The sequence below is a fragment of the Cervus elaphus genome, chromosome 20 (genome assembly GCF_910594005.1).
Source record: "Cervus elaphus chromosome 20, mCerEla1.1, whole genome shotgun sequence".
NCBI classification, from domain to species: Eukaryota; Metazoa; Chordata; class Mammalia; order Artiodactyla; family Cervidae; genus Cervus; species Cervus elaphus.
Window position 1 is genome coordinate 129,917,735 of NC_057834.1, and position 11,862 is coordinate 129,929,596.

The window sequence follows — 11,862 nt, forward strand, 5'->3', positions numbered from 1 at the left end:
TGCAATGCAGGAGACCCCGGTTCAATTCCTGGGTCAGGAAGATCCTCTGGAGAAGAGACAGGCTACCCACTTCAGTATTCTTGGGGTTTCCTTGTGGCTCGGCTGCAATGCGGGAGACCTGAGTTTGATTCCTGGGTTGGGAAGATCCCCTGGACAAGGGAACGGCTAACCACTCCAGTATTCTGGCCTGGAGAATTCAGTCCATGGGGTCACAAAGAGTCAGACACGACTGAGTGACTTTCACTTTCACTTTGCTTTCAATTAGTGAAGGTCAAAAGCTAAGCACAGAGCTTAGTATTCATACCCGCTGAATACCTGATAATTCCCATGGCCCTCTGCTTTGTTCCTGGGGGCAGGTCCTTATTTCTTTTCTTTCTACCTCATCACAATCATTTGCATGGCTTTACTTTCTTTTATTCTTTTAAAAACAGAAAATTGAGAGGAAAGAAAATTAATCACTCCATTTAAAGGACAGTTTCTTAATCCCTATTCCCTCCTAGGTTGGGCTCCAAAAGAACCCCTATTATGGGTTGAGCAAGTAGAAGGTTGTCTGGCGTGAGCAAGTGGAAGGTTGGTGGTGCTCTATCCTAAAACACTAGAGAAGTAGGTTTAGAAAGAAAGATAATAAGTGTAGCGTCTGACAAGTTTGAGTGCCTGAAGGATATCCTTCATGGTTAAAAACACGGTGTGGAACCCAAAAATGATTTTACACTTAAAGATTCCATATTTGAAAGTTGCAGGCATATAGAGAGTATCTGAAGCCACAAGCATCAACGAGAACTTTCAAAGAAGGGATGTTGCACAAAGACAGAAGAGAGCAAAGATAAAACCCTAAAAAAACAAAACACTGGATGCATGCCCTCCTATCAAAATAGTAATAAAATCCAGTAGATTCTACCTCCTAATATCTTTCAGTCCTCTCTATTTTTCTAATCCCTATCACTATTTATCCAAGACCAGGTTACCATAACTCTTACCCAAATCAGTGCAACAGACTCTTAATTCTCTACATCTACTCTTGCACCCTCAGATCCATTCTCTAATTGCATATAGGGTGATCTTTCAAAAATAAAAATACATACTCAATCATTCAGTAAACATTTACTAAATGCCTCCAAAGCAGTGAATACAGCAGACATGTAGTTCCTAGCTCTCACAAAGTTACAGTGACACAGACAATCAACAAGTAAGAAAAATAAAATATATTTCAAGATAAATGCTTGGAAGGAAAACAAAAGATTGATGTAAGGCAGAAAAAGAAAATAATCAGAGATGGCAACTATTTGATATCAGTTGTCAAAAAAGATGGAGGTATTTCACAAGTAGGATAGAACTAAAATACTGATCATCAACATAACTGGGGAGGTGGAGTGATCAGGGTTAAAGTGTTCTAAAGGTCCCTGTATTGTTTAGGACAAGGATAAAGGTGTTGATTCATTTCAGAATTTGGTAAGCATACATGATGAAACTTCAAAAAGCTATTAAAAGAATAGAAACAGAATATAAAAGAACAGAAACTAAATCTAGTATTTTTAATATATTTATATATGTGTGCGTACATGCTAGGTCGCTTCAGTCGTGTCTGACTCTTTGCAACCCTATGGACCATAGCCCACTGGGCTTCTCTGTTCATGGGATTCTGCAGGCAAGAATAGTGGAATGGGTTGCCATGCCTTCCTCCAGGGGATCTTCCTGACCCAGGGACTGAACTCCCATCTCCTGCGGCTCCTACACTGCAGGTGGATTTTTTACCTCTGAGCCACCAGGGAAGCTCTATATTTATATATAGATACATAGATATGTATATCATGGCCAAACTGTACTTATTTCTAGGAAGCTAAGTGTTTAACATTTGAAAATATGTGAATGTCAGATTAAAGAAGAAAAAGCAATATGACCAGACAACAGATGAAGGAAAATAAATCACTTACTAAAACACAACATCATTCACGATTGGGGAAAAAAAAAAAAACTTCTTAGCAAACTAAGAAAAAGGGAATTTCTCAAACTATTAAAAAGTATCTACCAAAACCCTGTAACACACACTGTTTTAATTACTATTATGTTGTGAAAATGTTCAAACATACACAAAATTAGAGTGACTGGCATAATGAACTCCCATGTACCCGTCATCCAGAAATGACAATAATACTTTACTTTTTTTTTTTGGCCATGCCATGCAGCATATGGGATCTAAGTTCCCCGATCAGGGATCAAACCCATGCCCCCTGCAGTGGAAGCTCAGAGTCTTAACCAATGGACCACCAGGGAAGTCCCCAGAAATCAGGATTATAAGATGCAAACTTTATTCTTAATAGTAAAACATCAGAAGCACTCTCTTCAAAATCAAGAATAAAACAAACAGGCCCTTCCTTCTTTCAGCACTATACTGGAAGTCCAGCCAACACAGTAGGACCAAAAGAAAAAAGAAGACTAGAAGGGAAGAAATAAAATGATTATCATTTTCAGATGATAGACTTGTCAAAAATGAAAACTCCAAATACTCTATAGACAAATCATTATATACGAAATAAGAGTTTTTAGGAAGGCTGATGAATAAGAAATTAATATTCTTTAAAATCTACTGTATTAAAAAGATGATAATTTACAATAGTAATAGAAATAACAAAGCACTGAAGAATAAATCTGGAAAAAGCCTAGATAGGAAAAAAGTTATAAAAATTCTATTGAAAAATATTTTAAGAGACTTAAAATGAAGAGAAAGGAGAGAAAAATTGCTCCCAGATAGGAGCAGATGTATTGGACAGGAACAGACGTAGACGTGTTCGCAAATTCATCTACAGATTCGGTGTAATCATAATAAAGGCTCCACTAGGTTTGTGTGAGTTTGTGTGTATATAACTAGATAAGCTTATTTTAAGGTGTTTATCAATGAACAAACACCCAAAGAATAGCAAAGACACTTACAAAGAAAAACAAAGTGGAAGAATTTGTCTTACTAGATATAAAATCTTATACTCAACTGTGATAATAAAGACAGTGAAGTAGTGGCCTTGGGTTAAACAAATCAACTAGTATAACAGATTACAGAATCTGGAAACAAACCCATGCATGTGTGGAAGCAATGCAGGTATGATAGAGGTGGCTTTGCAAACCACTAGGCAAAGAACAAACTAATCAATAATGGAACTGGGACAACAGATTATCTACATGAAAAAATATAAAACCAGAGACCTACCTCACTCCACACACAAAAATCAACTCCTGTGAAAAGGCAAGTCTTGAAAAATGTGTAGGAAAAAAGTATAAGCTACCTGAGATTGACAAGAATTTCTAAAATTTTTTTAAAATTTTTGCCACACACTGCGTGGCATGTAGGATCTCGGTTTCCTGACTAGGGATCAAACCCCCACCCCCTGCGTTGGGAGTCACAGACTTAACCACTGGACCACTGCAGAAGTCCTAAGATGGGGAAGAACTTCTTAAATATAACCTACTAACCAAAAATATACTAGCTATTAAAAAAAAAAAAAGACTATGAATTAATCTAGATTAAAATTAAGAAGTTCATCAAAAGACATATAGATAAAGTGAAGACAAGGCAAAACAAATATATACAACCAGCAAATTATAGTATCCAATACATATTAAGAACTACAGGAAGTTCCTGGCAGTCCAATTGTTAGGACTTGGCCCTTCCACTGCTGTGGCCAGGGTTCAATCCTGGGTCAGGAACTAAAACCTCATAATCCACACAGCATTGCTAAAGAAAAAGAAAAAAGAGAACTGCAAATCCATAAGAAAAAGACAATTTTTTAAAAGAGGGAACATGAAGAATGAAAAATGGTATTTAAAAAGTTCAATCTCACTATAACATATAGAATGGATATGCAACAAAGGTCTACTGTATATAGCACAGAGAACTACATTCAATATCTGTGATAAACCATAATGAAAAAGAATGTTTATACATGTTTTATGTTTACATGTGATTCAGTTTATACAACTGAATCACTATGCTGTACATCAGAAATTAATACGTTATAAATCAACTGTATTTCAATAAAATACTTTTTTTGAAAGATCAGTCTTATTACTTATAAGGAAGATAAAAGGTAAGATCACAGTGAGACAATTTCATCCACCAAATTCAATAAAAATTAAGGATGTAGAATGATGAGAACTTTTAAGATACTTGTTGATGAGAGGGTAAATCGGTACAATGAACACACTGTTTTGTAAAACTGAAAATGTGCATACCCTACAACCCAGCAACTGTGGTCCAGAGAAATTTCTACTTTTGCTAAGAGGAGATATGTATCAGAATGCTCTGAGTAGCACTGTTTGTAATAGCAAAATATTGAAAAAAATACTAACACCATTAATCATAGAATAGGTAAATAAATTATGACACACAGACCTCAGAAATATGACACTGAGTGACAAAACAGGCTGCAGAAGAATGCATACAATACACTTTTAATTATATAAAATTTCAAAAATAAACAAAAGTAAAGTGTATGGTTTAAAGATGAAAACATATGGCAAAATAGAAAAGCAAATTTCAAGATGGTAGTTACATCTGAGAAGGAAAAAATTGGAACTGGATTTCAAAGGAACACAATTCAAAAGGTAAAGCTTCACAAAAACCCACAATGATAAAAGTAATATTCTCTTTCTCTTTTTTAGTAAACTGAATGGTTGGATGTTGGGTTATAGGTATCTGTTACAGCATTCTTCTTTATACTATATATATATATATATATATATATATATATATGTATGTTATATTCTTTTGTAACTATCTATGTGATATTCAGAGAAGGCAATGGCAACTCATTCCAGTACTCCTGCCTGGAAAATCCCATGGAGGGAGCAACCTGGTAGGCTGCAGTCCATGGGGTCGAGAAGAGTCAGACAAGACTGAGCGACTTCACTTTCTCTTTTCACTTTCGTGCATTGGAGAAGGAAATGGCAACCCACTCCAGTGTTCTTGCCTGGAGAATCCCAGGGACGGGGGAGCCTGGTGGGCTGCCGTCTATGGGGTCACACAGAGTCGGACGCGACTGAAGCGATTTAGCAGCAGGATGTGATATTATGCAATTAATTTAGTCTTACTGTGCCTCAGTTTTCTCCTCTGTAAATCAGGGAAAAGCAGTAATGCCCACACCTACACAACTGTTGGGAGAATTTAACTGTTTAATACATATTCAAGTGCCTCAATTTAGTATGTAAACATTCACTTACTCTCTGTTTTCAGTGTGGTACTCTAGACCTCAATTATATACTGTCTTCCAGACTAAGAGTGCTTTATCCTCTCTAGAGAATAAACTTTCAATCTTCTATCAGGTTGAATATAGCAGAGATGGGCTGTCATTTGACGACTGTGAAGTTAGAGAGGCTCTGGGAGCCTAACAGATTTTTACTATTCTTTCAACTTACCTTCCTATTTTCTGCCCTACCTTCATCCCCATGTCCAGAGATTCCTGGTGTCTCCAATTTCTAACCTGTGTGTGTGTGTGTATCTGCGTGTGTGTATGAGAGAGAGATAGGGAAAGCTTGAAAGAGAAAAATAAAGTTGGACTGCAGGAAAAATTAGTTTGCCTTTTGGTTTTCTCCCACATTGAGCGTTTCCCTCGTAGCTCAGTTGGTAAAGAATCTGCCTGCAATGCAGGAGACCTGAGTTCAATTCCTGGGTTGGGAGGAAACCCTGGAGAAGGAAATGGCAACCCACTCCAGTATTCTTGCCTGGAGAATCTCACGGACAGAGGAGCTTGGCAGGCTACAATTGATGGGGTTGCAATAGTTGGACACGACTTAGCAACTAAACCACCATCACTACCCACATCACTTTAGGATTTAGCTTTCTGGGACATGCAAATTCAGCTACCATTGGTCCACAGGATTTCTAACTTCCAAAATTTTATTCCTTTTTTCTCCTTTCCTTTTCTATGCGGGTCATTATGGGTTTGTATCTTTTTTTTTTTTCAATGTATTATTTATTTACTTATTATTTCATTCATTTATTCTTGTTTTGAGGGGTAACTGGAAGAAACAGGTAAATATGGATGTGTGACCCACCATCTTTAATCAGAAGCAAGTTCTCATTCTTAAATATGAGGCAGTGTAAGCAAAGGAAATCAGAAACAAACAGCTCCAACAGCTCAATATTTTTTTAAAAAAAGCAAAACCAAACAACCCAATTAAAAATTATGCAGACAACCTAAACATTCTTCAAAGACACAAAGATGGCCAACAGTCACATGAAAAGATGCTCATCGTTGCTAATTATCAGAGAAATGCAAATCAAAACTACAATGAGGTATCACCTCATACCAGTGAGAATGGCCATCATCAAAAAGTATACAAATAATAAATGCTGCAGGGGGTGTGGAGAAAAGGAAACTCTTCTACCCTGCTGGTGGGAACATAAATTGGTGCAGCCACCATGAAAAACAGTACAGAGATTCCTTAGAAAACTAAAAACAGTGCCCAGCAATCCTGCTTCTGAGCACATATTCCAAGAAAACTCTAATTTGAAAAGATATATGCACCCCAATGTTCATAGCAGCACTATTTACAATAGCCAAGTCATGGAAGCAACGTAAGTGTCCATCAACAGATGAATGGATAAAGAAGATGTGATACATATATACGTGTGTGTGTGTGTGTGTGTGTGTGTGTGTATGGAATATTGAAAGTTAAAGTCAGTCAGTCATGTCTGACTCTGTAACCCCATGGACTGGAGCCCGCCAGGTTCCTCCGTCCATGGAATTCTCTAAGCAAGAATACAGGGATGGGTAGCCATTCCCCTCTCCAGGGACTCTTCCCTGACCCAGGAATCGAACCTGCATTGCTCAGATTCTTTACCATCTGAGCCACCAGGGAAGCCCAAAGGGAATATTACTCAGCCATAAAAAATGAATGGACTAATGTCATTTGCAGCAGCATGGATGGACCTAGATATAATCACACTAACTGAAGAAAATCAGATAAAGACAAATATGATATCACTTACATAATGAATCTGAAAAAAGATACAAATGAACTTATTTACAAACAGACTCAGAGATATAGAAAACACACTATGGTTACCAAAGGGGAAGGGGAGGAGGGATAAATTAGGAGTTTGGGATTAACAGATACACTATACTATAGATAAAATAGATAAACACAAGATTCTACTACATAGCATCTTATAATAACCTATAATAGAAAAAAATTTGAAAAATTATATATATATACACACATATATATGTAACTGAATCACTTTGCTATACACCAGAAACTAACACAACACTGTAAATCAACTATACTTCAATTAAATAAAAGAGGCAATGTAGAATAGAATAGAGCTTAAGAACACACAACCTAGACTACCTTGATTATCTTGGCTCCACCACTTTTAAACTATGTCAGCTTTGTTAAATTACTCAAACTCTCATTTCCTTCATTTCAGCATCTATAAATTGAAGATAGTAGCACCTACTTTATTTGTTACTATGATGACTAAATAAATTAGTATCTGTAAGAGCTTAGAACTTTGCCCACAACACTGAAAGTGCTCAATAAATGTTAGCTAATATTATTTGAGGAAAGTCTCCAACATGAAAGTCAGAGAACAAAACAAACTGTACACTCAAAGGAAACAGAGAACATGCAAATGCAACACAAGAAAACTTCCACCAAAACCATTTTACATTCTCAGAAAGACAGAAGATACTGCACTCACTAAACAAGAGACTATAACAAAAAGAACAATTTAAAATATTAAAATAGCTAACACTGTAAATTCATACATGAAAAACAAAGTTGAAAAAATTATCCCAGAAAGTAAAACAAAAAGCAGAGGTGGAAAACAGAGGAGAAATGAAATAAAATTAGAGGTGCCACCTATTAGGTCCCACAGCTGAACAACAGAAGATACAATTCAGGAGAGAGGAGGGAAAAAAATGGAAAAGAAGAAATTACCAAAGATCTCATACAAAAAAATCTTTCTCAGACCTAACAGGCTGAGCTCCCCAACAGGGAACCATTCTGTGCTCAACACACTGGGAAAAGAGAGGGGGGCGGGGGCGTGAAAAACTCACATAAGAGCAGATCACAGTAAAATTTCAGAGAGAAAAAAAATAAGAGATCTTAGATCACTTAGCACACTTTCTTATTAATTATTTTGTCTGTTTTATGTGAGGGCAAAGACAATTGTCCACCCTCCTCACTGATACATCCAGAGCCAAATGAGGTGCCTGGAGAAGAGTAAGTACATAATATTTATTAAATCAATCTTGCCTAATATTTAAAAATACTCCAAAAAAAAAAAAAATACTCCAATCGCTCCACTCACCCTCGGAAACCCCTCATTACCGATGGCAGGCATTTCAAGGCTGGCAAAGTCATTTTACTGATTAGACTGCTGAATCCCAAAATGAACGTTCAATATTTTTTACATTTTCATTTTGCTTGGAAGGGAAGATTTCAGGGTTTGGAGTCCAAAAGTACTAAATACGAATCCTGCTCTTACTTACTTACAAGCTTGTGTGACCTGAGATTACTCAACCCATTCAACAAAAATTTTCTGACCACCAGCCACTGGGCAACAGTACTTTGGTGATAAGTACGAAATAGTCCTATCCCTCCAAGAGTTCACGGTTGAATGAGGAGACCAATGAGAGGGGAAAAAATTACCGCAGCCTTTCGACGGCTCTGTCCCTACCGTCTCGAGTCTATTTTCCATAGACTTTCAAACTACTGTTTCAAAATGAACGCCAGTTTAAGTCACTGACCTGCTTAGAGTCCTTCCATGGAGCTTCTGTACGCTCAGGATAGAAAGCCACCGAGTTTTGGAAGGCCTCTGGCAGCCCTGCCACGCGCTTCTTGAGCGACTCCATCGCACCATGGCGGCCTGTGGGGTCCACCCGCCTCAGCGAGCCAGGGCGTCGAGCCAGGATCTGATTGGTGAGCACGAAGAAAGAACTGAGCATGCGCGACCTAGCGCTGCGCGTCACCCCTAATTTCAGTCTCTGGGCTGCAGAAAGCTTGCAGTCTTGCAACTGCTCCCTTTCCATTGTACTGATGCTTAATTGGCATTCAATAAATGGGCAATATGATGAGTTTTGACATAAAGTATACACGTATGACCCCATCACCACAATTAAGAAAATGAACATATCCATCGCCCTCAAAGCTTTCCTTACCAGACCCGGTAATCCTACCTCTTGTCTCTTCTTGCCTTCCACTTCGCAACCACCGGTCTGCTTTCTGTCGTAAGAGATTAGTAGTTTTCATTTTCTAGTATTTTATATAACCAGAATAAGTTCTTCTTTTGGCTGCTTCTTTCTCTCACCATTATTATTTTGAGATTCACCCAAGTTGTTATTGTTGTTGTTGTGTGTGTGTGTCTGTGTCTGTGTCTGTGTGTTAGTCGCTCAGTGGTGTCCGACACTTTGCGATGCCATCGTGGACCAAAGCTAGTCAGTCTCTTCTGTCCGTAGAATTCTCCAGGCAAGAATACTGGAGTGGGTTGACATTCCCTTCTCCAGGGGATCTTCCCGACCCAGGGATCAAACCCAGGTTTCTTGCGTTGAGGGCAGTTTCTTTACCGTCTAAGCCAACAGGGAAGCTCCTTGCTGTGTCTATGAGTCAATTACTTTTCAATGCTGAATAGTTTTCCATTATGTGGATACAGGACTATTTGTTTATTCATTCACATGTTTAGGGGCATTTGGGTTGTTTTCAACTTGAGGCCATTACAAATAAAACATGAATATTTGTCTACAAGTCTTAGGGACGGTTGTTTGTGTAAACACCTAGGAGTCAAGTGCCTGGATTTAGGGTAGGTGTATAACTTTAAAAGAACTTAACTTTTTAAAAGTAGCCAAACTGTTTTCCAAAGTGACTGCCTCATTTTACGTTCTCAGAAGTGTATGAGAATTTCGGGCATCCCTGGTGGCTCAGATGGTAAAGAATCTGCCTGCAATGCAGGAGACCTGGGTTCCATCCCTTGGTTGGGAAAATACCCTGGAGAAGGGAAAGGCTACCCACTGCAGTATTCTTGCCTAGAGAATCCCCATGGACAGAGAAGCCTGGCGGGCTACAGTCCATGGGGTTGCAAAGAGTGACTTGGCATGTGCAATGACAAATTATGTTAAGTATCTTTTCAAGTGTTTATTTGCCATTTGTATATTTTCTTAGGTGAAATGTCTGTTCAAATCTATCAATCTTTTTTTTAACTTTTTTTGACTGTAGTACCTGCATGTGAGATCTTAGTTCCCCAAGCAGGGATGGAACCTGCACCCTCTGCAATGGAAGTGTGGAGTCTAAACTCCTGGACTGACAAGGACATCCCTGTCAATCATTTTAATATGATTACTTGTCTTCTTAAGTTGTAGGAGCTCTTCATTTATTCTAGATAAAGTCTTTTATCAGATATATATTTTGCAAATATTGTCTTTCAGGTTGTGGCTTGCCTCTCTTTTTTGTCACAGTATGTTATGAAGAGTAAAATTTTTCATTTTCATGAAATCCAATTTATTGATATTTTTGTTTTGTAGTTGACTTTTGTGTTTCAAAAATATTTACAAACTCAAGATCACTAAGACTTTCTTCCATGTTTTCTTCTAGAAGTTTTATAGCTTTAGCCTTTATATTCAGTTCTAGTATCCATCCTGAGCTACTTTTCATATGTGGTGAGAGGTAAAAGTCAGGTTCTTTTTTTTTTTTTTTTTTGCACAAGTCTATCCAGTCGTTGAAAAGATTCCTCCCATTAATGTGCCCTGGCACTTGTGTTGAAAATGAATTAGCCATTTATAAATGGGTCTATTTCTTGACTCTATTCTGTTCCATATATATCTATCTTTATGCCAACAACACACTTGATTATCATAGCTTTATAATAAATCTTGAAATTAGGTAGCGTTTTAGTCATCTGCTGCTGCATAACAAATTACCACAAATTTGGAGGCTTAAAGCAATATACATTTATTATCTCACAGTTGCTGTGGGTTAAGGATCCAAGCATGGCATGTTAGATCATCTACCTAGTATCTCACAGGCTATAATCAAAGTACAGGCCGTGCTGGGTTCACATCTGGAGGCTTGACTAGGAAAAAAAGTCTGTTTTCCAGCTGCTGTGCTTGTCATTTGGTTCACTGCAACTGTGTAACCAAGACTTTCTGTTTTTGTTGGCAGGCAGAAGGGGACTGCCCTCAGCGCCTAGAGGCCGCTCCCCGTTCCTTGCCACCTTGGCGTCCCAACACAGTCAGAAGGGAGGGGCAGGGGAGAGAAAGACTTTCTAGCGAGTCTGCTAGCAAACAGAATCAGACATAATGTAATCACAAAAGTCCCATCCCATCAGTTTTGCCAGACTTTACTGGTTAGAACCAAGCCATAGGCCATGTCCACACTTAGGAGGAGGACCCTTTATACCAGGGGCTGGGGACCATGGGGCCATCTTAGACTGCATCCTCCACAGATAACTTCCAAATATGTTTTTCTTTTCAAAGTTGTTTTTGACTCTTCTAGGTCCTTTGAATTTCTGTATAAATTTGAGAATTAGCAATAAATTTCTATGAAAAATGTCTGCCGAAGTTTTTATTGGAATTCATCTATTGATCAGTTTGGGTAACACTATTGAGTCTTCTTTTTCTTTTTTTGGCTTTTTTTAAAGTTTAAACTTATTTATTTTTAATTGGAGGATAATTGCTTTACAATATTGTGTGGATTTCTGCCATATATCAACATGAATTAGCCATTAAGTATATGTATGTCCCCTCCCTCTTGAACTTCCCTTCCACCTGCCACCTATTATCGAGTCTTCTGATCCATGATCATAGGGCATCTCTTCATTTATGTAGGTGTTTAATTTCTATAGTTTTCAGTGTACAGATCTTGCATATTTTTTTC